Raw genomic sequence first — 26,741 nt, forward strand, 5'->3', positions numbered from 1 at the left:
CCCCCCGCCTCCTTCTGGAATTAAGAGTAATTTGTGATCATTTAATCTGAATGGAAGTGGAAGCCTTTCCTTTCCTCAGCTGGGGAAATCCTTCCTTAGCAGACATATTTGAAGATATGATTTATTGCATATAGTGAGTGAAGAGGTTGCTGTACCTGGAATAACAGTACTCTGTGTGATTCTGAATACAAGTCAGAGCAAACACTGATTTTCTGCAGAAGGTCTTAAGATCTGCCTTTATCTGTGTGTGTGAAAGTAAACACAGTTTAATTTTTCTAAGATTACCATGATGTGCTTCTAAGTTGGCAGCTACTATTACATTTAACTGCTTAGAGCTGAAGCACTGTAGTGTTGCTGCCTTCTCTTTTTCGGCAGGAGAGAACACTCGTTTGACAGAACTTCAATGTCAGCTGGGCTTAAAGTAGTTAAGCTTTGTATTACCCTGAAGTGAAATACCGTAATTGGAAATAAAGCATTACATTATTGTCAGAGCTTCTATTCAAAATGGAATATTAAAGATTCACATACAAAAGATTTTCTTTCCTAGGAATCCCTTTGTAATTAGTTTCAGCCTCTAGTTGGTGGATTATTAATAATTAATGTGATGGTGTGAACACGATAAGTAATGATGTGATGCCTTGCACTAACTAGGTAATTGAGTGTACAGGCCTACCTGAAAGGCACGTCAACTAAATGAAAGAAGGTGAAAATGTCTGTTTGGTTCTAGGATTGACAATACAAATGAAGAGTAGTTGGATGGAAAGGAATTTTAAGGCAATTTTCAGGAAGAATTATGCCTATAGTGCTGCACCTTCAATTTCAGAAAATACGTTCTTTTTTTACAAGCTGACAGAGAATACAGATGTGGTTTTCTGTGGGGATGATGGTTTCTTGGTTTTATATGAGGCTGTGTTACACTGATGAGCCTTTAGGGAAGAACATATTTCTGTGGTTGCTCTTTTTTGCCTGGGCATGCCAGTCACGAAGGCTAATTGCTGGCACCTCATGCCTCTTGCTGAAGAGTCAGCCTTACTGAGTTAAAGTTACGGGAGCCAGCATTATTGCTCACTTGAGAGCTTTCAGAATTTACTTCCAAGAGACAGGTAATAACTTTCTGAGGACTTGAGGAACTATCAGGATGGACCTAATCTTTTGATGTTTGTAGTCTGTGTTTTCTGGCTTTGTAATGAATTTTAGGATGGAAGGATATAAAGAAATACACATCAGAAAATAAACAATCGCCCAGTCTTTAATAGGACACAACCTGAATGCTTGAGAGAACACTGTTATTTTTCATTAATACAATAAATCACATCATGTAGCTTTTAATAGATTATAAGCAAAATAATTCTCAGCAATTATATGTAGCATCAGAACTCATTAATTCAAGTGGTTGTAATAGTGGCAGAGTAGCACAAGGAGTCTGTTCTGCATCATCCACCTGGCAGTTTATTTTCTAGCTATGTAATAGTCTCTAATTTATGGGTAAAATAATATTGCCAGATAACTAAATAGTAGCAGTGAAAAGTTTGTGAGCATTTGCAAAAGTTATGACCTCCTCTTGTCACCAGTCCCTGAGGTTTAGTTTCTATCTCCTCATACCTTTCTAAAAATTAGCTGCCTAACATTGGAAACCACAACAAAATAGCAACCCTGTATAATTGGTGGTGTTAATTCGCATCTTTTTATTGCAGAGGATCTTAAACAGAAAAGGAAAACTCATCACTGGTTGAACATAAAAGGTTTTAGCAGAAGTCAGGACATGGCTCAAAAGACACTGTTGGTCTGCAGTGAGTAACATGAGACACTCATTGGTAACAGTAGAAATTCATTGCAGAACTCGTCAGATGTGCCTTCAGTCTGAACACAGAGAGAAGATAGGGTTACAGTTTGCAAGGAAGTAGTGAGGAATTCAAATGAAATTTTAGCAATTGCTTTTGCCTATCTTTGTAATACAGTGTAAAGTATGATGGTCTTTTGCATCTATGTTATAATTTGTGATTTATGTCCTTGAGATAACATGAATGTACTGTTCAACAGGACTGCTGATTTTACTGCCTTGCTATTGGTCAGCTTCTGAAAGCCCCCCCCCAAATCAAGAAGTCTTGCCTGGACCACATAATATCTCTTGGCTGTTTCAGAGGAGTGTACGGAAGAAGATGTGGTGTCTTTGCAGAGAGATTTAATTCAGATTCTTTCCCTCCTTAGTGTACCTTTTTTTTTTTCCTTATTTTTAGTCTCCTGTAAGATAATAGTCACAATAAAGTGGCACCCCTGAAACTGAGGTATGCATATGACATCCAGTCAAAAATTTTCAGCCAAAAGCCTCATGCACTCAAATAATCTATTTCTAGCTTGCTTTGAAGCGATCTTTTGCCACGCTTTTTGGCAGACAGATAGAAGGTTTCTTGGCTCACGCTCCTTGCCATCCAGAAGCTTTGTAGTCACACGGTGCTGATACTGAGTGTGCCTGGTACTGGTACTTTCTCTCAGAAAGGCATGCAGTCATGCTAAACACTGTTAAACTTTTACACCTTTTGCCCTTTGTCTATACAGTGCAGAGTTGCTGTCTGGCCAGTTTGAAGGAGGACAGCATGAGTTGCATCTGCCTGCAAAGTATCATGTAGGCTTTTCTTTAGAAGTAACGGTGTATGAAAAAAGTCGCAAAACGTACCATTTTTAGCTGTAAGGCAGCTCTCAGCTCACTTAGTGGGGAACTGTAAGCAGGTATCTTTGGCTGTTGCTCTGTGGTGTTTGTGTGGAGTGGTTGCACTCATTTATGCAAGTCTTTTGTGGAAGTTTTTACCAGTAAACCTCAGCTTTCACATGGTGGACTACTATTTCAGCAGATGTGCCTAGGGCTATTATCTAGAGAATACTACGGCTCTGAAAACATTCTGGCATGCCAGCCTTCTACTCAGGAGTAATTAATTTCCATGATAAGGTTTTAGAAGCCTTAGTTAATAGTTTACAGTTTACTGTGTTCAGATTGGCTTTTCTGGAATCTTATAACCCCCTGCCTGTGACTTGAGTCTCTGGTTAATTCCTTGGCACTGTTGCCAGTGAACCTTGTGTGGAGAAACCTGACTCCTGGCACAGAAGGATTATGTATCCCAGGGCTGGTACAGCTGCATAGAGCTCAGGTTGAGCAATTCCAGTACTCTGCTCTTCCAGCACTAGTGACCTACATCACTGTTTACAGGGCTAGCTTTAAAACCTCCAGGGGCTAAAGTTACCTGAGAGGAGGAGGAAATTGGCTCATGCATTCTCCTCAGTTTTAAGAACATTGTTAAGGAAAACTATGAAGCCTACTAATAGGGTGGGTATGTTTGAAAACAAAAAGCCACATATTTTTCAAACTTTTGACGGTATAGCATTTACTGCTTGCTTTTTGTTTTTATTGAGGACTCTTGATAGTTTTTTTTCTTTGAAGCTCTTCTTTTTGAGGGACAAAGAAAGAATGAAAATTTGATTGCGTATGAAATGTAAAATGTAATCAGGAATTCATTTTAAAACCAGTTTCAGACTTCCTGCACAAACTCTTCTCTTTTAATCCTATGGAGCATTTATTTTACAGTGTTATACCAGCTGTAATAACTCTGGGCATAGCATGGTGTAAAAGGTCTGAGATTTTTGGAGATGATCCTTTTGGAGCAATGGTGGAAGCCATTTGGCAACATAGACCTAACTCGGTGGTGGTTGGTTTACCTTGTCCCAGCTAAATTACATTCTGTATTTGGACCAGATAGCTTGAAGACTAACTTGGGTATCTCTGCATTGCACTGCAATGCATGTGTTAGTGAAGACCTTCAGCAACCTGGGAGTTACTGGGTCCCAAAGTCACTGTTACCTTGTTTAAAAAATGTGTTTCAAGTACTTACTCTTGAGTGCTTTGTTCTGTTTTTGAAATATTTTACTAAATGGCTTGCTAGAAAGAGTTTAAAAATACATTTGTAATTTAAAATGCCAAGCTTATTCTCCAAATAAAAAAAGGTGTTAGCACTTTCAGAACCATAACAGAAGTCTAATGCTGAATACAGAGAACAGTCATTTCAGAGAGAAGAGAAGAATGCTTTTAGAGATGTTTTATGTTCTTGTTGCTTTATGGGAGAGATTTTCTCAAAGCACTGGGGAAGAATAAACACAAAAGATGTGTTGACTTGCACCAGGATCTGTGGTTCTATTACACTTCAGGTACTCTTGAAAATTTCCCCACTGGCTAAGTGGCTTCTTGACTAAAAGGGATTTCATCAACTTTTCTTTGGATTTGCTAAGCGTTGAAAATTCATTATTAAAATTTGATTGTGAAATTCAAGATGAAATTTTGCCTTTGGAAATCTTCTGCAGCAGTGCCATGTTCCATGAGCAGATCTTTCAGTGAACTCAAATCTCACAAACTGAGCTCCAGTTTTCTAGTCGCTCTTACCTTCGATGTCACTGACAAGCTTTTTTTGTAGAAAAATCTCTGCAGGGCTGTGAAGGAGGTGTTCTCAGTAGTTCTGTGGGTCAGAAGTGCATGTCCTGATTCTGATCACTATCACTGGTACGCCTCGGCTTACCAAAGAAGACAGGCATTTATATGAAAGCTGAGGTATGTTTATGAATTTCTTTTTCTGTAGGCATTGCATCTGCAATCTCTGTCTTACTGCATATGGAAAATGTTACTGCCACCCACAGTTCATGTCAGGAAAGTGTTAAAAGTTCAGGGGAAAAATGGAAAAGCCGTATTATTTTTAATTACTTGATAAACTACGGATCAAAGCCATTCATGATTATAATGTTAATGGAATGTCACTGTTACAGTACTTCTGTCATTTACAGAGAGAAAGCCTTTTTTATAAATGGTAAGTAGAGAGAGCCTGGCTTTGGTTGTTTCTAGTTGGCCAAGATCTTTGAGCTTCGCACGCAGTTTTTTCTATTTGACATTCTTAAATGTATAGTAACTAATTTAAGGGATTCAACTGAGTTTTGCAAGTATGTATTTTTATTGTTTTGTGAAGGGTGATTCTTACATATATTCTGTAATTTTCCTTTTTAGTTCTTTTTTAATTGTGTGCCATGAGTAAAAGTCCCATACTTTTAAGTTTTTGAATAATAGTTAGCTAAAATTGAAACGCTGCAATATTCTAGAATTTTCACACTTAATGAGGAACAAAAAGTCTTCCAGATAAAATTATGGTGGTTTAGCCCGGTCAGTGTTTGTGGTGCCTGTGTAGATTTTTGCTGCTCCTCTGCAACCTGTTCTATACAAGAAGTCCATGATCTTTTCTTTATAAGCTAAAATTGTATTCTTAAGGACCATTAGAGTTATTTATATAGTAGGATCAAGTGTTGTATCTCGCTGGAAAGGGTTTCTTTGGGATTGTTTTTTTTTTAATAGAGCATGTTTTACTTGCTGTTCATTATCCTTTCTAAGATAGACATAAGATGCATGCAAGATGGTTTTCACTTCCATTTTGTCCTTGTTGCCTGTTTGGCAAGCATTCTATGTTGTGACCTGAATAATTTTATATAAACTCTTTCAATATTTCCTGAGATAATCACTTCAAAAGGATTATTCCTAATGTCTTCACTTGGATACGAAGTGCTAATAATACACAACTAAATGGATGTTATGTACCGATTTCATAGGATCCTTTTAATGTATATGACAAAACTTTGGGCATTCTATATTAATGTTCCATTTACAGAACAGATTATTTTTCTGGTTTTATAGCATGCAGGGGTTCCAGTTATATGGACAGTGCCTGTTGTGCTTATGTTCTATCCTCAAGTTCCTTTGTTGGAATGTAGCAGGAAGGGAACAGAAGTTTTATTTCTCTGGTGACAAATAGCTGGATAGCTGGTCTGGATTACAAGAAATCAGAAGGTTGAAGAGAATTGAACAGCCCAATTTTCCTTAAAAAGCTTGTTTCTGCCTGGAAGAGTAAGTCCTCACTTACCCGTGGGTTCATACTAAGGCCCTGATACTCCACCCCTAAACCATCCAGTCCCTGCACTTTTCTCACTTCATCATCAAACTTTCATTCCGGTTTCTCGTCTCAGTTTAATTATGAGTATTAGTCTGACTCCTCCTACCACTTGACACACATCTTCCCATCCTCAGCCTCTTCATTTCCCACATCAACTCTATGTTTTTATTACTAACAGTGTTAGCCCTTGCTTCAGTAGTCATTCTCTGCCTCTCCTTATTCCTCATCATTGTGATTTTGAGATTCCTACAGGAATGTTTTTCATTTTAGACAAGGGACCACACAGATAGAAGAAATCCACACAGGGAATAAGAACATAGTGCAAAAGTAGTATCAGCCTTTGTTTTGCCATTTTTAATGGCCCTTTTCTGTATACACTTGTATTCAGCTGGAATGTTCATATTTGCAAACTTACTAATGCAACTGCACTGCCTTCTTGTCCTTCCAGAATTCCAAGTCTCCCTTTACTCACAATTTTCTCTCTCAGGGTTATTGTGTCAGAGGATGGGCAGCAGATACCTGCATGATTTCTATATGGTGATGTTGGTTAAAAAGTCATTAGTATATGGACAGCTAGCCTGTTCATTTAAAAGCAACATTGGGAATAATCTGTAAAATATCTTAATCTAACCTGGTTTTGGAAAGGATAAAGCTTTGTTTTTTTGTTGGAGCAGTGAAAGGTGATTAGATCACACCTAATTAAAATGCAAAATTTTTACTAGCTCATGACCAGCTCAGACTAACAATAACTTTCACACTGTTTAAGAGTTCAATTAAAAATATTTTAAAATCTCTAACATTTTTTTTCATTCTTACTGTGCTTATATGGGCAGTAGTGACATAAGACATTGGCCTGAATTCATTTATGGCATTAATTGCTATTATAACTTTCTCTCCTGCTTTGTATATCTTCCATACTGATTCTGACTTATGGTGCTGGAAACTGAATTAAACTACAGCTAGCTATTAAAACTCTGTAGTCAGAAGCAGAAATCTGAATAAGACCATATTTTATGAGCACTAGCCCACACCTTAGAAACAATCTGGTGAAAAGTCAAAGGTTTGAAAACATGGCCAGGAAAATGCTCATTAAAAATTTAAATGTAGTAGACCAATCAGAGTAGGTTAGAGCAAACAAAAGCCATGTGTCTGAGTTAACCATTTGTTCTGTCAGTTTAACAACACGTAAGTCATCACTGTATCTTAGTTGTCTTAAACTTTTAATAGAGGCTAAACTGTCCACAGTATTCTAAGTCTCTTTACGGCTGAGCTCTTTGCTACTTAATAAGTCAACTGAATTTAATCTTGCATGAAACAAAGTTAAGTATCTTAAATGTGCAGTGTTGTGCGTATTCCATCAGATCAACAAATACTTCAGTGTTGTGTTGACATTGGGTAATCCTGTTGATTTTGGTTGAAAGGTTGCCTAGTTTTGGTTCTTTAGTTGATCAGAGACTGATGTTTGTGCCAGATTTTATTCTGTTTGTTGAATAAAAAAATGTAGAGCAGAAGACAGGAAATGAAGAACATGAATATCTGTCTAGTGAAGAAAACAAAAAGTTACTAATGCATTCACATCAGCCACTTAATTGTCCATTAAAGTCACTGGCAAAATTGCTAATAGTATCTTTGTAGAAGCAGATTCAATAGACATTCAGTGACACTTCTCTCGGAAATGTGCCCTTCCTTTTTTCAGCTGTGACAAAGAACATTCCATTTAACTTTCACTTTGTTTTGTTTGCATAATAACAGCAGTCTGAAATAATTTCCAACTTTCCAATGTATACTACATTTCCCTAGTGTCACCAGCTATTTGATCACAGAATCCTGACAGTTGTTCTTGACAAATAGTTCATGCAGAAGCTTATCTTGAGCTGTCTAATGTGAATTTCAAATCAATCTGTTCAGTTTTATTGTTTGTATAGTACATGCTCTCATCAACTGTAATACCCAATCAACTTTTTAACCCATACATTATTATGCCCATATAAACTGTCAGCTTTGAATGTTTGGAACCTGTGTTAATTTCTGTATAGGATTTGAGATGTGTCTGCATAAGAAGGAGAACTGGGGATCACCTAGAGTGTTTTAGAAAATAACTTACTAAGAATATTGCAGACAGCTAATACTCAAAGCCTTCTAAATACTTTTAAGTGGTATATAATTTTTTTGTACTTTTTGGAAAATCTTTGCAGAGTTGTCGCTATTGTGATTGCCTGCAAAGAACTACTGGGCTAGAAGAGAACCTTGCAGAAATAACTAGGCCAGTGCCTCCACTAGCTGAAAGAATATTGCACAAAGAAGTCACAAGGACATTTGTGTGTCTCTCCAATAAGAGAGACACATAAGCAGTAAAGACTGATAGAGGCCTTTCTGTAACTGCCTTGGCAACAACTGCACAGAGACTGTGGAAGAGGGAAGCTGTCGTTGTGTATGTGGGATCTAGGAAACTTCTAACACTTCTATTTCTCATCTTTCTGTTCGTTTAGGACTGGAAGGAATATTGAATATAAAATCATTACAATTTTGGAAGTGATGGTTGGAACTGCATCTGCAGATCACAATCCAGCTTGATAGTTTTACTATCTGTGTCAGATTTCACTAAATATCTCTAATTTTTCTCTAAATTCACTAATTTCTCCAAAATTATGAAATTTGGTCTTCATTCAATGCTAGTCTTAAAATTTAAACTTGATCTTGAGTTATATTTATATGTGGATGTCTATCTAGAAACACACACAGCTCATTTCACTTGTGCTTAGGTGCAAGAACTGAACTTTTCTGAGTCCCTGACTATTGCCATAGACGCAAGACCACCATTAACCCTTCTCATACTACACAACGATGAGGGGACAGTGGGAGATGTACATGCTGTATAACAACAAAACACAAAGCTGTAAGCTACCAGCAGCTATGTAAATGTCTTTGCCTCCTTCTCAAGACATATATTCCTTAACTGGTTCTCAGTACAACTGCAGTTCTTTCTCACTGTAAACCTAATTTAAGACAACCCATGTTTAGGGAAGCCAATCCCAGATGCTCAAGTCAGAGGTTGAGGTGGCATATTTGTAAAGAGTTTTTTGCCTCTGGCTGAAAAAATACTGAAGATAGCTGCAAAGCAAGGTTTAGTTTATATAATGTATCAGTTTATAACAAATGTTAAAACCTTTAAGAAGAATACTGTATCATACTGTCTGATCGTCGTATCTGACGTTTTTATTGCAGAAGTGCCTAAGGTGCTGTACTTCTGCCAACGCAAAAATTACTTCTTTCCAATATGTTTGATAGAGGATACATGGTGAACATTTGGTAGTTCATACACTTTTACTGTGCAGTTTTGATCTTGCTTTATGCAGTCAAATTCTGTCTATTTTTCTGTAGTTTCATTTAAAAAAAATCAGAACTGTCCACTCAATTTGCCATAAAATGTCTTGCTTCTAGTGGCAAACCTGTGCTTCGTATTCCAGTATGTGTTTCCAAGAATGAGTATTTTATATTAGTTTGAAGTCTTTTTAAATGACTGCAAGCACACAAGCACACAGAATATTCAGTGTTTGCTAACTTCTCTTATACAAAATACTGATTAGAAAAACAGTGTGTTACATAGTCTAAAGATCATCACTTTCATATCACATGGTGGCCAGACACGGCAGCTGAAACCCACATTTAGAAAGGAAAACACTTTAATATACTGAGAGTTGATAGACGTGCATCGAAGTGAAATGTTATTTTTGTAGTGATCACCAGGCTTCAGACCTCCCATGCTAATCATAAACTTTCCAGGCCAATAAAGCTAATTTGTTCTGTTATTGCCACTGGCCTCCAGCTCCCTTTCCAAAGGGGGATATTGGGCTTGCTGCTAGCTAGAAAATTAGCAAAAGGCCTTCTCTTTCTCCTTTAGGCCTGTTATGCTTGTGATATTTTGGGTTGTTTATATGGTGTTTATGGGTGTGTCTTAGACGTATTCATGAAGAGAAGTTGGATGAGCCACCCTATCCTTCTTTCCAGTCTTTCTCTGTTAACTTACACTGCACTGGTTATGGCAACCGTATGTTCAGGCCTCATCTCTTCCTCTAAAACATGTCCTTCTTTCTTCCTGGAAATGTTAGCCTGGGAGAATTAAAGGCTTTTGTGTATTTGTCCAGGCTATGCAGATGTATAACATTATGCCCAGTGTTGCAACCTAGTGAATTCTACAAAGTTACACCAACCTTTTTTACATGTATGGAAAAGGCAATTTGAGATGTAGAACAGGTATTCCAAAGGACAGCTTAAGATGATAAAGGTTGCCAGAATACATCAGGTCGGTGTGGTCAGATCCCCTGTGAATTGACAGGTCGCGTTGTTCAGCAGTCTGTCAGCAGGCTGTAGTTGAACAAGATACAGACCCTAGAGGTGCTGTGCATTTGCAGTTCTTCAAGCCAAAAAAAAAAAAAAAAAAAAAGGGCAGATTTGTAAAAAGCACCAGCAAAATGAAAGCCAGTGCTGAATCTCCATATGGACGATGGTCACAGTTTGGACTTTCTGCTGACAGAATGTCATGTCCCCTGATATTTGGGTTTGGTAGCTCTAGCTGTTGCTGTTTACATGTTAAATGGAGCATCCCTGAGGATGCTTTCCTTGAAGGCTAAAGAAGTTCTTTATCATCATGATTTCAGTTTTTTCCTTCAGCTTTCCCATGGCTGATGGGTGCAATGAGCACACGTTTTAATCAACTGAAGAAGAAAGCTCTGTGCATAGTGTGTAAGCAGTGTATTGTTTATATTAATATAAACTGCACTAATAAGCAGTATAGTGTAAGCAGTATAGTGTTCACCGAAGAACAGTTGTGTGTATATGTAAGTTGGAAGGAGGACTTTGACATCAATTATTAGAAGAAAGTAGAATTAATCACAAATAGAAGTTTAGGATTTTTATTTTCTCTATTTTTCTATTTTCTTTATTTCTGAATATCTGTTTAAGCTCAGACTTGATTGGCATTTTAGTTGTAAAAGGAAAGATTATTCCCTGGCCAGCTTCTGATCTACAAAGAGGGACTGTAAGGTCATTTTCAAGAATTTGGTTTTGCTGTGTTTTTTTCCAAATGGAGACAGAATTAAGTGCATTTTTAAGACTTCATAGCCTGTTATGTGAAATGATAGGGAGCTCGTCTAAAAATCTTAAGATGGTGTTTGCAAAAGTGTGATACAAGAGACAGGAAAAAGTAATATCAGTCCATTTCAGAAGAGCGATGTGTTTATTCTGTTACTATTGTAGTGTGTTTAATCTCCTTAAATAGGTAGGTTGATATGCTCAATTTATTCCTGGGAATTTCTGTATTACATTGTCCCCACATGTATGTTCAGATTAAGCATCGTGTGATTGATGTGAGTAGTAATAGCAGTATTAAACTGGGAGCATGTTAAAGCCTGATTGAGTTTGTGGCAGAACTACAGGATTAGATGCAGAATTATCATATAGAATCGTTTAGGTTGGAAGAGACCTTTAAGATCATCAAGTTGCATAACAAGTCTCTTCTAGAGCAAATTCATTAGAACTTAATTTTGTGTAAAACTAAATTATTCTATTTCTTTAACATAATTTAATCCACTTTTCTGAACTTGAAAGTAATTCAAAAGCAACTTCCAGCTCAGAAATTTGTTATGAATCTGTCACTTATACATGTACTGTATAAATTATGACCAAGATGGGCCCAGCATGCAATACATTGAAAAGTTTGACTGTTACAAAAATGTTCTCTGTGGTCTTCCTAAAACCAAAGTAAAAACAAAGCTACCTTAAAATCATCTTTTTAAACTCTCCTGTGGTCAACTCTGGTCACATCTGATAAACTAGTAACAGTAATTATTGCACAGGAGCTGTTATCTGATGTCTTTTCTCATCATGCTTTAGGAATTACATTGATGAGTTTGGCTTCAAATTCTTAGTTGCTTTTTGTTACATAAATAAATGCAAAAGGATATTTTGCTTTCAGCACTTTTTTTCAGAACCATAGTTCTGACAATTTTCATTTTTCTTTTACTGTAAGATGCACCATGCTGTAACTGATGAAACTTCCCTGTTGATTTTCATTTTGTAAGAGGAATGTTAAATTAAGCATAATGGGTGTTTACTCTCTTTTGGATTAAAAACCTATATATTCTTCTAATTAAAACAATGTGCTAGACTACGCATAACATAAACATGCTTAGAGAGGACGTTTGTTGGGGAAGGGGTGTCTGAATGTTATTTTTTTCAGCCATATATTGGACAGTGCCCACTTCCCCTCTATTATGCTCATTAAAAAAAAAAATTCTTTGTCTAGAGTTACTCTCTGTGCTGCTGCGGGATGCTTGCTTATATATTTAAGTCTGTAGGGTTTTTTTATTATTATTATTATTTTTATGCAAAATGACCAGGTGACATCAGCAGACTTTCTTCATTTTAAAATTAGTTGGGAAACTTACGTTTTATTCCAATTCTAAACCTATACATCACTTTCTGTTCTCATCTAACTACAAGTTCTTTTAATAATATGGCTATTCTGTGAAGGTAAAAACTAAGTGCTGGTGCTGATGTTGGATTCTCCACATGGGTCTTAATTTTGAAAGCCATGCTTGCTGAAGATGTACTTAAATAAGCCTTGTGGGCAGTATAATATTGCAAGAGGAATGCGAAGGAGCATTAATATGGCTGAGTGAGGCCCTATATGTTTTCCTTTGAAATATCTTCAATGCTTGCCAAACTGCCTTGGCAGTGAATAGCATGAAAGCTAGATGTGGAATCGTGTATGTGTACTGTATTTTTTTTCCATAATGAAAGGAATATAGTCTGTGACTCCTGCACAAATTTGAAGGCAATGATTGAAAGTGTTAGGGTAGTAGGATAGATGTACTGAAGGACATAATTGGTAAGCTCTTAATACTCTTAAAGTTGATTATGCTCTCCCTAATAATGCATATAATAGTGATCTTGGATACGGATTTCTAAGAAATTTTCTTCTTAGATATATTGACGATTTTCTAAATATGGATATTAGAATATTTAATAGGTAAAACGGGGTACAGTATCTGACTTAGAATCCTTCACAGTTACAGTTTTTTAGAGGAAAGCAAAAGGTCAGTTTTTTCTAGAAATAAAGGCTACAAATTGAAATCTAGTCTTTAGTAAACACTTACTTTAGTGTCTCTAGGTTGCAAAAAATCTTCAGAAGTGGCAATTGACTATATGTCCTAAGAATTAGTTCACACAGAACCTGCTGATTCTACTATTCCAATGTCACAAGACAGGAAAATGAGAGAAAAATAAGCAGTATGTGGCACTTAGATTGAATGTTTTACATTAAAGTTAATATATACCGATAAGACCATGCCCCAAGGAGTCAGGCTGTTTAAAAATATTTGTTGGAAAAGCAGTAATTTTTTTCCCCTCTAAGATATTGGCAAAGTAGCTGTTTTGTTATTTGATGGTAACAATCAAGCCGAGAGATCATGAGGAAACAGGGACTAATAATGGGTATTACAGAGAAGTCTACTTGAAAATGACATCAGAGACGGAAAGATAGCTGAGAACGTTCAGGTGAAGGATTGGAAAAGCTGCAAAAAAGCACCTGGATAATACTACATTTAGATTAACGTTAATCTGTTTGATGTAAAAGGAGTGCTTGGAAAGTTAAAGAATGAGATTTTAAAAGCCTTTTTAGGATAAATGCCTAGTCTTCCATGATAATACTTCATAATAAATACTTTAATTCATAGATTAATGCTTGATTTAATCCTTGTCTATTTTGGCTTTGGGTAAGTAGTCATTAGTGGTCCACAGCAGATTGAATTTGTGTAATGCCATTTACTATCACATTTTTAGCATGTATACTAAAGGATTCTTTTGATCTACTTGCACATAATGCATTTAACAATTTGAAACAATACATATTTTGTATGAACTAGGCTTCTATTCCAGCATATTGTGTAGAACTTTGTACTGTGAATTTTTATCTATGAAACATTTCACAAGAGAGAAGAATATAATTCATTTTCAGTAGAAAGAAAGAAGGGAAAAATCAGTCTATGGTACTATAAAAATGAAAGAAATGGTTACTGGAATTGAAAGAGAAGCAAACAATCTCCAGTCAGTCCCACCTTTTCTGGTTACATATAAATTAACTAAGACACTATAAAACTATTACTTACTTTGCAGGCTTGAGGACACAAAAATTTAAAAGATTCTACACGTAACAGTCCAAAACTTTATTTGGATATTTGTTATTGTGTGTGGGTAAGAACATATGCTGAAAATCCTATCATTGCACTTTATTTGGTGTATTTCCTTGGAAAGGGATAAAATAACTGTACTTAATTGTGAACTTGCTTCTAAAACAAGTAATGACAAATCTACAAACTTACATAGACAAAATAAAACTGCCAGTTTGGAAATGGTGTCTGTTTTTGTTTGCTTGTTTGTAGGTTGGGGAATTTATGTATTTGTGTATACTTTTTCCAGATGATGGGTATTAATAAACAGCATTCTCCATGCAGCTGTCTAATATCACGGCAAGCTCTCAGTTTGATCTTCAAGTGGTTTCCAAATACATCAGCAGAGTAGCTGTGGTATTAGTCATACTTACCATCCTCCACCAGCTCATGTCATTGGGTTGCTATATAGCTTTTAGTAATTCTTTTTTAAATTAATGGACAGACTGCTGGCATGAATGATGACTTGATGGCTAGACTACTAACCTTTGACTGTAAGAGAATGTTTGAAAGAAAATTCAATTCTGTGTTATGCCACAGGCTTACTTGTTAAGGTGCAGGCCCCTGGGTACCAGAAATATTCTCAGTTGAAGGCAGCAAAATAATAATTGTCTTTTTTTTTGAGATGTGTTTTTTCTGGAATCTCTTTTGTCAGGTGAGGAGAAGTTTGAAATATCTGTAGTGCTTTAAGGTCATCGGTAATTGGATTGATAAGCAATTTTAGAAGAATCCTAATCCTTACAAATTATGAATGAAGATGGCATTTTCTTTCCTGTTGGAGCATGATTGTAATGCATACTTGGCTAGTGTGTATTGGTGATTCTGAATAAATGATAATTAATCTTGGGTTAAAGTCACTTGGACAAATTCCTGTAACTAACAATTTGGACCATATCCATGAGACCAGGACACATTAGAAATCTCGGTATTCTGATGAAGTTCATAAATTCTCTTGGGAAGTTCTCTTTTAGCTGCTGGAAGTTGTGATAGTTCTGTTGGGATAACCTGGAGATCTGTATAGTAGGATAATTGTGTCCTTTTGATGCCTTGAGAAATCTCTCTCCAGCTTTCCCAAGTGTAATCATAATGTTGGCTATTATGTGACACTATTTTCTGCCAGAGTTTCCTTTCTATGGGAAGTATCACTTAAATTCATTATCTTTCAAGAGTAATCTTTTCTTACAGTAATATCCACAGTGAAATGAGCAAGCTAAACAAACCCCCCCAAAACTCTAAACAAACAAAAAATTAAAGGTGGGAGAAATACTCTCCCCCCCCCCCCCCCATTTTTAAAAAAATTTTTAATTTTGTAACTGTTCTGGATGCTTGCACTAATCCCTTGACAGCGTATTTAAAACAGCAGCAATAGGTGGTTTGCAAAATACATGTGAAAAAGGCGAGTCAAATCTAAACTAAATATGCTACCAATGGAATGGCAGGCTTATAATGCTGTTACATTAGGAAAATAACTAACTGGTGAGTTCCATTACTTGTTTCATTGAACACGAGCTAGCATGTGGAGCTGTATGTAAAAATTAAGCGATATATTCATTGGGGAATAGTTCATTGTGAGGAAGTCTTCCCTGAAACATTGGCTGAAAATTATTTAAGACATGATCCATACAGATATGAAGTATTGAAAAGACTCGGAACTGTGCAGGAAATCTTCAGAAGGAAATCTTCCTTCTACACTGAAGGAATTTTCTGTGTTTTTGTTCACTTGCTTTTTGTTGGAATTCTGATTGTTTTCCAGCCATGTGATGGTGTTGGCTGCACAGATGTGCTTTTACAACCAGATTTCTCAAACAGTCAAGTTTTATGTCTCTCTGCGGGCCTTTAAGATTAGAACTGGTGTTATTGCTAGCTTTAACCCACGTAGACAGTCTGAGTATGGGGATAAAGTAATCAGCACCGTTTGCGTCTTTCAAAATATACATAGAGAATGTTTCCTCACTTCCTTTGTTCTATGTGGCCTTTTGCAAAATTCTTTTTTTTTTCCTAAGTGTTCATATTATATTTATTTACACCTTGTTATCAGCAAACAGTATTTCCAGATTTTGTGCCATTATGTAGAGATGTTACATTGTATACTGTAGGCTTAGCTCTGTAGCTAAAATTGTACATAACTGCTTAAAAATAAAATGGCATGCTAACTAACTTTAAAAAAAATGTTTTCAGAGTATTGAACTATTTCATGCAGTCATTTTGGGCTTAACTTTCCTCCTTATATAGTAGAAAACTGTTCCTGAATTTAGGCATGCTGTTTGTCCCATGAGAAAATTTGACAGTACTGAACTTGTTTCAGTTGCCTGTTTCAGGAGGACAAATTTCAAGTTAAATTATACTGGACATGCTCTGAGTACTCAGAGACTTATCAGCTGTTTATACAAGTATTTATCAGTTTTGCGAGTGGCTGATCGTATAGTAAATGAAATATTTGAGGCACAGGAATGCATAATTATTTTAAGATCCTTGTTATCTAGTTTGAGCTGCATATGAATTTTCAGAATTCATATACAAGACATCTAGCTCAAAATTTAACATGATGTATAGCTGTATGTTTCCAATTTTCTGTGTTGTAGAAATCAACCATGCACAAGAATTGGCCATTTTCTCTTTGTAAATGACATGTGTGTTTGCAAGACACCTAGAAAATTGAAGTCCAGGTATCTGCTCTACCTCAGTGCTTCCCAAACTTTTAAGCATGTGGGACCACTGTCTAGAGTCCAGACAGCTGGAAGACTCCACGTGTGCTGATAGTTCATTTGGTTCTAATGGGCAACATCTGTTTAATGTGATTACTTTAAAAACAAGCACATTTATAAGATAAACTATCCAAAAATCTATTATGTAAGCAATCAGAATTTTGTTTTCATCAAGACAGTAAAGACTCACAGTTTCTCTTTAATTAAAAGAGTTCATTCTTTTTTTTTTCTGTGGCATACATCTGCAGAGAAAGAGAAGCCTTGTTCTTGCACTGCAGCTGTGCTTCTAATTTGTACCTTATTTGCACCAGCAGTGTAACTGATCTGTTGGTGCTGTGCGTTCTTGACCTGGCATGGACCCCCAGTGATGAAAAATGAGGTAGATTTTGACCCAGGCTAGTGTTAATTCTTTTAATTCTTTTAATTTGCAATGCAATTAGGGGCAAGTTGTATGCTATAGTATGCTCAGACCAGATGGTCTTATTGGAAGAGGTGGTCTTTGGCTCAGGAGTTTTCGAACTAGATGAGAAAAGGGGTGTGGTTGCTGCCCAAAGCATAAGTTACATTACTATGAGATTAGTTCTTTCTGCTCACTTCAGGTATCTGGGTTGTGTAATGAAATTACTTTGGAAATCTTCCTCCTCCGTCTTCCTGTATTTGGTCTGAGGATGAGTGCTTAATCCAGTGTGTTTTGATCAGTATTGCAGTTAAATCTCAAGTCTTCAGCCAAGCATAAACATTTCCTTTGGCAACACAACAGCTGTTTTCATTTTTTCTGTCAGAAGAAGAGAGGAGAAACCTAGTATTCCCATAAACTACAGAAAGTACAATTTGATCATGAATACAAGTCTTCCAAGATTTTCTTCCTTTCTTCTTCTTTTGGATCTGAAGTAAGCTGTGGTTCAGTACTTCTGTGACATCAGAGAACTAGAGGTGCCTGTGCTACAGAATTGTCCTTGGCTCTGGTGCTCCAGCTGTATGACTGCTGGTCTGATGTTTACTTTCTTTTGTTAGCAGGAATGCTGATCTAGTCCTGTCCCCTAAACAGTGTAATGTATACAGTACTGGCTCCCTTCTCAAGGTTACCTCTATTTCAAGACTGTTTATCTGCTGCCTGATACAGCCTCTTACCTTCTTCCTTTTGCTTAGTTGATATCTACCATTGCTAGCCCTGTATACACGTGATTAGAAATGTGAATTTTGTCATAGACACAGACTTTCAGGGCCCTGATTAGGCTAATCAGTCTTAATGGCCCTGACCAGCCTCACCCTGGTGGCCATCCCCTGACACCTCTGCTCATGGGACCAGTAGCCCCGTTTAAATTTAGCGCTGGGCCTTCAGTCCCTGCTTGAGCTACCTTGGACATGTGCCTCTCTCCAGCTCAGCCACAGCCATGCGTGCACCTGGCCATGGACCCTGCTGATTTGCACCCTGATCCATGGACTGACTTCTTGGCTTGACCTTGGACCTGCCCCATCACCACAGACTTCTTCGGTGATCTTGACTCTTGTTTGACCCTGCGTGCCACTCCTGGATCTGCCCCGCTCCGTCTTGTGGCAGTGGGACAAAGTCCTAGCCAGTGAAAGTGCCTGCCTTGCTGCCCTTGTTGGCATGCTTGATCCCTGGCTCCCCGTCCCTTTAGGGAGCAGCCAGCTGTTGTTGCTCCCTGACGGAGTTTTTGAAGGCTGACTGATACTGTTTTACTGCTTTAGTTAAGTAGTAAGCATGAAAAAAGTTGGCCAGCTTTTGCAGAGCTTTTTTTTCATCTTTAGTTGGCAGATGATGCTCATTTCTTGCAAATGTAGGTTTTACCATAGTGTTTTTTACATATTTCTTACCTGCATATTGGACTAGTATGCTATAGTTGATCCACTCTTGGGGAGGACTCACAATGATTTTCAAAGTTCTTTCTACATCTGTTTTCCCCAGTCTAAGAGAGTATCATTATGGCTTTGAGATTTCTACCAATGTAGAAAATAACAGGGCAGGTAAAGTATATGTATGAAAACATGTTCTACAAGGGCTTCCTCCTCTGAAAGAATTTCAAGAACATTTCCAAGCAAAATTGTAAATTATGATTACATTTGCAGTCCTAACTGATTAGTTTTCTCTTGGAGACAGCTTGTTCCCATTGTTTTATGACGGCATGTTTGATGTAGTTTGCCATTTGCCAGCTGGAGACTTGGGAAAATGTGTGTTAGCACTGAAATCTAGTTTTCATGTGTTGTAGTTTTGGACCTGAAAAAAAGACTCTTCCTTATAATTCTGGTCATGGCCTATTACATCATGCAGTTTGGTGCTTTTTTGCCAGGACCTCTGTTTATTTGTTTTTGTAATTAAAAAATAAGTATACTTACATGATCCAGAGGCCTCACCTTTTTCCTTATTGTATCTTTAAAATACTTTCTACATGTAGAGTTAGAAGTATCAGCCTTTACCCTCATGAAGAAGTGAAAGATTTGGAAATACCATGATTCAAATTTATATCTAGAATGTTTTCTCTAGGAGGAGGCTTACTTTTCCCTGGAAATAGACATGCATTTTTTGTGTAATTTATAATTAACTTGATTTAGTTAAAGATTATTTAAAGTTTTTCAAGGGGATTTATTTTTTTAAAGGTCAAACAGGCCTAGTCCCATTTCTTATTTTAGGTAAAGTATCCAAATATAGCAGTGGTACCAAGTAATTTATTCCAGTTTTGTGATAGGTGCAAAGGAACCAGTTCAAATATTTTAAAGGGTAAGGCCTGCTTTTTCCTTCAGTTCCTATTTTTATGTGGCTGCTCATTTGCTACACTTCAACATGAAACACAGATCAAAATGTCTTATGTGAAAGTAGTGTGATAAGAGGTAGTTTTCAAGAAATGTGTGTCTGGTTTTTATGCATACAAAGAAAGAGATTAAGATTTTGATCCATCAAAGAACTCTTCCTTTTGGTTTCACCACTTTTTTGTGTATAGGAAGAGGTAGAAGATGGCATGAATTATGTTGGATCGTGTGTTATGAAAATAGGTAAGAAAATAATATTAAAATAAAGTGTGAGGAGGGCCAGAATATGGTGCTAAAAACCTTAATGCCTTATTAGGAAAACAGAAGACATTGATTAACAAATGCAGAGAGAAAATTTTTTGTCACAAAATGAATGGTATTCATAAAAATTGGTTCAAAGCATGGTGGCCACTTGTTCTGTAGTCAAAATGTAGCGTTGGGCAGAGGAAGGAATGCCTCATAAATGTTGTCTTATTCTACTTGCACTATGCAACTACTGTCTGGGGAGGCAACGAGGTACTTTGAGAAGTTGGGATATAAACCAGAATTCTATCATCAAAATGCAGAAAATTGGAATATGGCCATGAAAAATATGCATTCTAGCCCAGCCCTGGACAGGTGACAACCAAGGGTCTTTTCCTCCCTCTAGCACGCTGTAATGCCAGAAAAGAGAAAGGGATAATAGATTTAGTACTGAAGGAAAGATTCAAGATGATAAATCAATTTGAGGTTAATACTCAGCTCTTTGAAGGTGGACCTTTTCAGTAAAGTCTTGCTTTGTAATCACAAGTCTGAGCTTTAAAAAGTTGAGTAGGGAGAAGAGGAAGGAAATCCTCAGATTTCCTTTTCAGGGTTTGAGCGTAGTTTAAAAGCACCATGCCCTGCCAGTATCATGGTAGTAAGAGGAGAAAAAGAAAATGATAATGAAGACTAACATGTTATTACTGAAGTAGCTGACAAACTTCCAGTGAAGTATCATAAACTTGGCTGACCTAATTATATACAAATGCCTATTTGAAACTTGCGTTGCAATGCCATTTCCACAGGACGCAATAATACTTTTTTAACAGTGTACTTTCCTCACAACAAAGAAACAAAAAGATGAGGAACAGAGGAAGAGGCAGAACTTGGAGTGAATTTAGATGAGAAACAAGGGGAAAAATGGGGATTGTTCAGTTTAGAAAGGGAAATGAGCAGGAATAGAAGTTAAAAGGTAAGTTGGAAAGTGGTTAACTAATAAAAGCATTAGAAGGACACAAAGTGACTGTATGAACTAATTTATTAAAACCTCTTTAAAGGTCTTTTTTCCACAGCATCTCTTTGTCTTTTCCATAACTGTATAGTGGGATCAAAAACATGATTAGACATACAGATAGATAAGACTATCCCTAGCTTCATTATGTAAGATAACAGTGGAACACATGCTGCCTCATGCAATGGTGTATTCTGGTAGCCAGTCGATATTTCAGTTTTGGATGGAATTCTTTTATGGACATAACTATCACCTTAAAGGTTTCTTTGGACAAGAAATTATGTGAATTCAGCTGCTTTCTTAATAAAAAATTAGAGCAAAAGGGTACGAATAAGGTGTTGGGAGTTACTTGGAGAAGCATTAGTATCTGAAATACTTAAATTGAGTTAAAACTTCAAGAAAAAATGCTGAGATGCACTGAAATACATGTGAGGCTCTGGGACTTGTTTCCTCCAAGGTGCTTAGTGTCTGGGGTTTTTTCTTGTACGGCTCCATGTACTTAACCTTCAGGCTGTAATACATTGCTCACGCTTTTGACTTCCTTCCCAAGCTGTATGGGTTTTGTTTTGTTAAATGGCATGTATAACCGTCCAAATACTCCGTACTGGTCCTTCTTGTACCTATTATTACTTCATCTGTTCTTGGTCAAGAAAAGATAGAGATGCTGATGAAATTCAGATTCAGTGTGAGTATGAGCATGCCTCTTTCAAAAGGACTGCAATAGCAAGGAGAAATGCTTTAACTGTAGAAGGGAGGGTATAGGAGAGAATCTCTTGCTCTCTTTCTTCACCCTGTCTGGCCAGTGAAATGCAGAAACCACTGAAGTGGATGTAAAAGCCTGCATGGCGGTAAAAGAAATCCCTTTGTCGTTCAGCTGCAGTATTTCCTGAATCCAAGAAGGCAGGGCAGGGAGTGGCATTTTTCTGCATGCATCCCCCTCAGTATATTGTTTTGACTTCAAGGAAAATACATTTTTTCTGCAGTCTAAATTCCCTGACTGCTTAGAGACACACATGAGGTGGCAAGAGAGTTATTTATTTCAAGTGTTTAATTAAACACAAACTTTTTTTTTTTAAATCAAGAAAAGTCATAGAAGAAATTTTTAGTGAAGTTTTATGGCCAGTGTCTCTCCGTAGTTCAGGCTAAAGGGCAGCAGTAATTTATTCTAACCTTAAAATATCTGAATAATAAATTCAGAAGGTAATGCTTCCTGGAAAAAATGAAATGAGATAATTACTGGAAATGCCTATCTGACAGCTTTAAATGTGGCAGCCATCTTTACACATGACTTTGTCAAGCATATAAGACTTTCTCTGTTAAACTTTTGTTCCTTTTTTGTTTTAAGAAATCTTTAGATCACTAATTGGGGAAGATGACCAATTAAATAAAACCAAAATATAGTAGATTTTCCACTTGATTTTTCTTTTGTTATTCATTAACATCTTGTAATTTGCACTAAATTTCTAGTATGTTCAGCCTTTTTTCTCCTCTGTTAAATTTTTATATGGAACATTGAAATAAAAAACCAACACCTTTTCTTAAATAGTAATAGAATATGCAGTGTCTACTTAAATTTGCTTTTCCTGTTAATAATTCCAGGAAGATGGTGTCTGGCCAAAGCAAATTATCAGAAGGATATTTTAAATACTTGTTTTAAGAAACAGATAAAAGGCTTGTGGGTTGTGCTGTAGTGGCAGACTTGTTTCAGCCTTCATCTTCCTTTAAATAGTTCGTCCGTTTACGCTTCAGCTGAGTACCAGCAGACATTCCGGTTAACCCTCTGTTTTGTCCCAAATTCAGTAGCATTGACATTGCACCTGTAGTGACAAAATGTGAATTAGACTAATGATTTTTCACTTGTACATATTAATACTTGTAAATACACAGAAATCATCATTGTCTTGTTCTAAAGTAATTCAGCCTGAAATACGTAGTTATATTTCATGTTATCTTGCTTTAAGAGTTTGAGAGTTAAGCTCTACAAATGTTAAAGCTGTAGCAAGTGAAGTCTTTAAAATGTTGTTTTGACTCATGTTTTCTCTTACTATTACTTTTATATTAGGAATTTGGTCAACTTTCTAAGCAAATATATCTTTAGTAGAACGAAGTAACTGTGAGTGATTTTACCTAAGCATAGTGTTCGTGATTTCACGTTGAATTACAGGAAGGCTGATACACCCGGAAGAGAAATTGCTTGCTTTTGATAAGTTTAACAACTTGTCCATGTTTGAGATTTAGGTGCAATTGCCGCAGGAGGTAGCTAGTAAGCAAACTTCATAAACTGGTAGATATTTACAAACTCCTTGAGACTGACAGTTAATTTGTTCACAGATGAAAGCCAGTACTTTTTTTAATGAGAGCTATACTATCCAAAGATCCATTGTGTATTTTGTGTTTTAATTTCTAAGAGTAAGAGATAGGAACTTTCCTCAAAAGATCCTGATGTCTTTTTCTGATTTAAAAAAGAAATAATTTTGGATTTTCTATTGAAATTATTTTTGTAAAATAATAATGGTATTATTTTGCGATGTTTGTATGTTTCTAAATAAAAGCAAGGATGCTTTTTTGTTGAAATTAGAGATATTTTATTTATTCCATTTTACTATTGCAAGGTATTTTGGTTTCTCTATCTGCTACTGCAGAACTTCATATCTTAAGTAGCTCTTCAGTCAAACTGATTTTTTTCTATCGCACGAATAGTTTTGTACTAGCGTAGTGATTGTTGAGGTTTGCAGAGGAATTTTGATCTTGGTTGCAGCAGTGCAAGTTTGGCATAGTGTTAAGTGTCAAGTTACTTTGTGCTGCAAAGAAAGGCTGTGGTTGTGAACACGCACAATTCCATCCAGTTCAGTTGGATAAAGCTTGAAAACATAGTAGCAGGTATGGACAGATATCTTGTCTTATTATGGAGAACAGAATACCAGCTTCTGGACTTCAGGGAATTCTGCCTGTATATTTTTGTAGAGGAAAGATTAAATGCATATGGAAAGAATTAGTTATATGACTTATTAAATGGGAATGTAGTACAGTTTTCTGTACTCAGAAACTCATCCTAATAATATTCAGTTAGACTTTGATAAGGTTTTTTATTATTTACAGAGGATATACTGCTTTCTGGAATGATCAGCAGAGAGAAGACTAAAATCACAGTTACTCCCAATTTTTTTAATTTTACTTTTCTACCTGCCATTAAAAAAGAGAGGATTCACAATTTTGTGCCTATGCTATATATTTACTCACAAAAATTAGTTCACTTTGTGAAGAACTGCGCAAAAAGGCAAAGCTTCGTTTTATGGAAACAGTAGTCAATCTGCATGAGGCAACTTTGTTCGCTGGAGTTTTTGTTACAAACTGCAACATCTGAAATAGTGTATTCTTTTAAAACTTTTTCAAGCACTGAAACTTAGTTTTAAGTGTCATAGTTGGAGCTCTCATGTTGAAAGTGTTTTGAACTCTGGTTTAGTTGGCAGTTTGCTTACTATCCTTTTTTCTTTTGTGCTACATCTAGATATTTAAAAAATAATATGGAAGGACAGGTTGGCTTCCTGACAGGCTTTTGATGGAAAATTTCCTGAAGTTTATTTAGCTTTACATTTTTAGTCCGGAGACATTGCCACGGGCAACCTGTGTACAAAGTACCTGTAACAGCAGCTCTACGTTTAGCTGTCAGCACAATGGTATAACCTGCAAACCTTCAGTTTGCCTTAAAAAGGGGGGAAATGCTTCTTTCATTCAGGTCTTGAAGGGAGATGTTGTATATGTGAGATCAACATAGTAGTAGAGAGTTCTGGATGATTTTTGTCAGAAAGTGCCATTAAGGTTATAGTGTCAAGTTTTCAAAAACTGCAGGTTTGGCTGTCAGTCACCACGCTTAAAACTCTGTGCCCGGCTTCCTAAGATCATTCAGATCATTCGGAAGAGCCACTCATGAGCTCCGTACTGAAACTCTCACTCTGGCTTTTTAAATCTTAAGCTTGTACTGTTCCCTCGAGGGGAGTCACTGAAGGGGACTCTTCTGCCATTGAGAGCAGCCCTAGTCCTGCTTGGCCTACATTGCATCCTGCCTGGCATGCCCTCACTGAACACAGTGCTAGCAGATAGTGGCAGTAATGCTGCCAGAACCATGGCACTGCAAGGCTGTGTAATGACCTGCGAAAGGTGGTCTGCTGATTTGAGAGGCTAAAAAGGACAGGTTTTTCTGTAGAAGTGGAAGAGACACAGCATTTTGAGTCCAGCTAGGCAGGAGAAAAGATAGTACTCTTTATGGACAATAGTAGTAGCCTGTGAAAGGAAAGGCCTGTGAGGGAAGAGGTGCAGTGACAATGATGTCTAGTTAATACAGGTCAGATTTAACTATGCTGGAGAACCAGATATGCAAATTCAAATACAGCAGAATTTGGACTTTTAGCAGCAGTGAGAACGCTCATTTTCTATACAGGTGTAGGAATTTGACTGTATTTAATTACAATTCTGAAAGCTCTCTAATACATAAAAGTATTCTGTTGTTATGATTTGTTTGAATTTGTGTCTTTCACCTCTCATAGCAGAGGAGAAGAATGGTTGGTAAAGCTAGTTTAAAAACAGGGTGAGGAGTCTGACATATTCAGCTGTGTATACAAGGCTTACCAAATTATAAAAAGAAATCCAATACATGGCAATGGTGTGCTTCTCAATTTCACCAAAATTTTCACTTCCTGCCTCCTAAAATCCTGAGATATTTTAAAGTACCTGTATTCTGAGTTCATGTGGTTTACTGTCTGACATACGAGACCAGGTTATTCTTGGGTCAAATTTTTGAGATTTCCCCTGCAACCATAAGGATAAGAAATATGTATTTACATGAAAGATGAGAATATAGTGTGATTTCTTGACTTCAGGAGTTGGAACTTTAAGGAAGGCATAACGTCTCACATTCCCATGATAAAATACTTAAATAGGCAACAGTAAAGTCAGAAGAAGTTAAAAAGTAAAATGAGAAAGGGAAAGAAAGGGAATACAGGACTGGAGTGTCCTGTATGTGTTATAGACCAGTTGTTCTCTCCTGTTGTTGAATGTGATAGATCATTGGGGTTCAAAACTTGTTTTATATTCTCTATTTTTATGTTGCTTAGTTTACCATAAGAAAATGTCTATTGCGTAGAGATTACAGACATACTCAACTAAAGGGAAGCCCTCCAACTTCTATAGCTCTGTTTCCAATTTTACTAACTCTTGGGACAAATGTTAAGTGGTCTGCTTGCAAGGTGTAATAATTCAGCTTTGTATCAGGCTTTCAATACTGCTTTATTCTTTACTTGAAAATAGGTCTTACTCATCTTCTAAAAAAAGGATTTTTATTTTCAAAGGCTTGCACTTCTGCTTGCTTAGTCAAAGCAGGTTATTTGATGGGTTGGACTGTTACAAATCAAAATTTCTTTTATTCAGCTATCATTTGAAAAAGAAAGAGAGATTACATCCATATCCTGCTCCAGGATTATCCTAAAGGATGAGTGTCCATTTCGGGAAGCAGTTGTGACATTCTTGAGGGCAAATGGACACTTGGGTTCCCTGTAGGCCAGGAGTAGGAGCTAGTAGATTCTGACCGAGTCCCTGGCAGGATCAGGCCATGCAGGTTGCAGGATTGTGCTGATGGAGGGCTGACTGCAAAACCATAGGCTGCTTCCTGGTTAGATTTTAATTTATGATTTATTTATTATAAACTTCTTCATTAAAAGGAGGTGCTGTGCCTTTAAGTAGCACATGCCGTCTAACCATCAACAGGCATCTTTTGCAAGCTGCTTTAGCCTGTTTCTCCAATCATGCCTGCCTAAGTCAA

The 26,741-nt window shown here is 36.8% G+C and overlaps 1 protein-coding gene across 1 annotated transcript in view; it reads left to right on the plus strand.

Annotated features, from left to right (window-relative positions):
- The window catches only part of THSD4 (thrombospondin, type I, domain containing 4), a 305,910-nt gene that overhangs the window by 141,053 nt on the left and 138,116 nt on the right, over positions 1-26,741 (plus strand). The window lies entirely within an intron of this gene.

The sequence above is a fragment of the Haliaeetus leucocephalus genome, unplaced genomic scaffold, assembly GCF_000737465.1.
Source record: "Haliaeetus leucocephalus isolate CR32 unplaced genomic scaffold, Haliaeetus_leucocephalus-4.0 Scaffold339, whole genome shotgun sequence".
In the NCBI taxonomy this organism is placed as follows: Eukaryota; Metazoa; Chordata; class Aves; order Accipitriformes; family Accipitridae; genus Haliaeetus; species Haliaeetus leucocephalus.